At 40.8% G+C, this 3,952-nt stretch overlaps 1 pseudogene; it reads right to left on the bottom strand.

Annotated features, from left to right (window-relative positions):
• LOC107704462 (E3 ubiquitin/ISG15 ligase TRIM25-like) overlaps positions 1 to 2,956 on the bottom strand; it is a 7,719-nt pseudogene extending 4,763 nt beyond the window's left edge.
• Between the last annotated feature and the right edge of the window lie 996 nt (positions 2,957 to 3,952).

Here is a 3,952-nt window from a genome sequence, read left to right as displayed (position 1 = left end):
CAGATGAGCAAATATCTGTGCAAATCATCATTTACATCATCAGTTATAAAACTCTTCTTTCACCTTCTACAGGAAGAACACGAAGACACTCAGTGAGTTTTTCTGCTTGTTTTCTTACTGACTTATATTGTAGAAAGTCGTTCCTGGTTCTTGGAACAATGTTGGTGAATGTGACTGTGGAAATCAACAGACATGAACAGTGTGATTCTCATGAACCTGCATCCATTTCTAAGACATTTCTAATATGATGTTCTGCATGATATGAGCTGATGATGGACTGGTTTCTGAGAGCAGATGAATCTCCAGGACTTTACCTCTGTCTGAGATCTTCTTGAGCTCCTCTTTGCAGAAATCCTCCAGTTTATCTCTGAGCTGATGGACAGATTCTCTCAGAGCATCAAAAGAGACGAGAGAACTGAAGGGATCATCATTTACATCTGTAGATTCAGGAGGTGCTGAGAGAGACTGGAAACTCTACAGAAAACAGAAATCAAAACTCATCAGCTCCACACTTCACCCAATAACCTGCAGGAACATCAGATTTGTGCGGCTCTTGTTGACTTGACTGATCTTTAGTAACTCAGCTCAATCCAGCACTTTCACAGCATCAGCTTCTTTCTTCTCATATTCATTATATGACATTAGAGCTACAGATTCTAGTATTTAGAACTTACACTCTATGTGAACTTTCTAGAAAATAGTTTGAATGATAAAACATCTGCTAAGAACATAAATGCCCATCCAACATCTCAATGGATTCTCATTGTAGGGTTGAGTAGATTTGCTCAGGAAAAGCAGCTCAAAGGCTACGATTAGATTTACTATTATTTATAAATTTAGAGCAGTTAGAGACACTGAAACTTCACAAGGACCCTTAAGACACGCTCGGGTTTGGTTTGGTTTCAATACACTGAAGTATTGCTAATATATAGACTGACTTCATGTTTGGGGTCTTCATGGTCAAATTCATCAATGTGTTACAGGCAAATAAAAATATTTTTTTGTCAGGTTTGAGGATCACCTGATCCAATTTTGATGAACATTACTCAGAATCGGTACTATCAAGTTCACTGATTTCACCATGACATAATTAATCAGAAGGGAAAATGGGGTAAAAAGTTAAAATGTTACTGAAGTTTTGAACAGTTGGTGGCGCTAGTGGTGTTTGGCAGCTAAATGTATCTTCCAGAAAAAAGATCTCAGAGAAATGATTCCTAAGAGATTTCCAGAGCTGAAAGCCATTTGTAAGCGGCGTCTCTTTCAGAAGAAGATGATCAGATGAGAGTCTGACTGATGATTATATAATAAGACACTCATGAACTGTTTCTCTGTAAGTCTCTGTCACAGCAGGATCTGCTCAAGTCCACTATGATCTTGTTCTTCTAGATCTCTGTTACCTGCAGGAACTGGATGTGATCCTGTGTGTGTGAAAGCTGCTCCAGCTCAGCGTCTCTCCTCCTCAGATCATTGATCTCCTGCTCCAGTCGCTCCAGTCATCCTTCAGCTCGACTCACTGCAGTCTTTTCCTGATCTCTGATCAGCCGTATCAGCTCAGAGCGGCTTCTCTCAATGGAGCGGATGAGCTCAGTAAAGATCCTCTCACTGTCCTCCACTGCTGTCTGTGCAGACTGCGGTTAGGACACACAGTGATTCAGGCTTCAGTGACAAACTTCTCTTCTTCTCCAGACTCACCTCATGAGACTCCACAGCCTCTCTCAGCTGCTGAAGATCTTTCTCTTTCTGCTGGATTCTCTGCTGGAGCATCTTCTGCATCTCCTTCAGCTGCTTCTGCAGTACAAACAGATGATAGTGAATGTCACAGAAAACTACTGGCACTAAATCATCATGTGAACAGATGAATCCAGTAAAAGTGGAGCTGATAACTAATGGCTGTAGGTTCAAACTCCAGAAGTGATGATCGGCTACAATCATCATATCAGTATGAATTACTACAAGTGTAAGTATTATAAAAGTGAAACTGACAAAGACGTAGAACTTCAAACTGATAGTGTTTGTGCTGTGTAGCAGAGCTTGCATTTTGACTGATGGAAATATATATTTTGTCAAAGAACAGGTGAAAAGTATAATCAAGGCCATTTTTAAGAAAGATTGTGTTGATAAAGGTTTACGGTGCATCTTCAGCAAACAGTGAAACTTTTCTTGCAGCTACTGTTCATTTCTGCTGCCATGTGACGTGTGAATGCTGTAAGCTGTTAATATCGGTGCCGATATAAACACATATGAAACGATTGTCAGCAATATTTCATTAGCATCTAGTTTTGAATACCTGTTTCTCTGTCCTCTGTTCTGCTGCTGATACAATGTCATGGCTTTTATGTTCAATAATCGTACACAGCATACATATACATTTCTGGTCAGTGCGACAGAAAACCTCAAGGAGCTTCTCATGTTTCTGGCAGATCATCTCCTGCAGTCGTCCAGTGGCATCAGTCAAATTGTGTCTCTTTCCTTTAAACCAACTCTCATGTTGTTCGAGGTGATTCTGACAGTAAGAGTTCAGACACACCAGACAGGACTTGAATGCTTTGTATTTTCTTCCAGTACAGACGTCACACTGCACATCTCCAGCTCCAGCGTCACAGTCAGCAGTAAGTTTGGTCTTCTTCAGTTTCTCCACCACTTCAGCCAGCATGGTGTTTCTAGCTAAAGCAGGTCTTGGACTGAATGTCTGTCTGCACTGAGGGCAGCTGTAGACTCTCATCTGATCCTCCTGATCCCAGCAGTCTGTAATACAGCTCTCACAGTAACTGTGTGCACAGGAAGTTGTCACTGGATCCTTCAAGAGATCCAGACACACTGAATACAAGAACTCATCCTGAGAAAATCTGGCTTCTGCCATTTTACTGCATGAATACAGAGACACGAACACACAACAGCTCAATTACACTTTCAGTTTCTCTTTCACTGAAATCACGTGATTCCTGTTTCCTGCTTCTGTGTTTCAGTCAAGTGTTTGTCTGCACATTCTCTCATACTGTAACACCTTCATGTTCCTGCAGTCTGTTAGATGTGCAGAATCTCTGTGTCTCATGTGTCAGGTGTTAAAAAAATACTCTGCACACACTTTTACTACCATGCACTGTAAAAATAATCATGTGTATTTACAGTATGTTACTGTAGAAAAACATTGGCAGCTGTGGATGCCAGAAATTCACTGTAAAAATATGTTGATGGCATTTCAGACGAACTGGATTTACTTTAAAACTATTTTCACTCAGATGCTAGTCAACTACAAAAATACAAAGTAGCAGCAAGAAAATTAAATTAAATATGAAAAATAATATTTTCTAATCCAAATGATCTTTCTTTTATTTATGATTTTAAAAAATCATTTTTACAGTGGATTATGGGGCAACAGTTCGGTGCACAAAACTCAACACACAAGACATTAGAATAATGCAGTAAACACAGAAAATATAAAATAAAACAAAAACAAGAAGCAATATTCCCCAGCTGAGATGAAGAGGGGGTTTTATAGCCCCTACTTCATTGTACCCAAGAAAGGTGGGGGGCTCAGGCAATCTTGGACCTGAGGGTTCTGAACCCGGCCCTTCACAAGCTTCCATGTAGAATGCTTACGCTCAAACACATGTTGATATATGTCAGGTATCAGGATTGGTTTGCGGCAATAGACCTGAAGGAAGCATACTTTCTTGTCTCGATCCTTCCAAGACACAGGCCGTTTCTACTGTTTGCCTTCGAAGGTCAGGCAAATCAGTACAACGTTCATCCCTTTAGGCTGTCTCGGTCTCCTCGCGTCTTTATGAAAGTCGCAGAGGCTGCCCTTGCCCCTCTCAGGGAAGTGGGCATTCGCATTCTCAACTAACTAGATGACTGGCTTATTTTTGTTGGTTGGTTGGTTTGCGAATACAGAGACGTGGTCCTCGACCACTTAGCTTAACTGGAACTTCAGGTCAACTGGGAAAAGAGC

Source organism: Sinocyclocheilus anshuiensis, unplaced genomic scaffold (assembly GCF_001515605.1).
Source record: "Sinocyclocheilus anshuiensis isolate Anshui unplaced genomic scaffold, SAMN03320099.WGS_v1.1 scaffold1067, whole genome shotgun sequence".
Taxonomy (NCBI): Eukaryota; Metazoa; Chordata; class Actinopteri; order Cypriniformes; family Cyprinidae; genus Sinocyclocheilus; species Sinocyclocheilus anshuiensis.
Note: the sequence above shows the minus strand (reverse complement) of the source record. Positions and strands in the feature narration are given on the sequence as shown.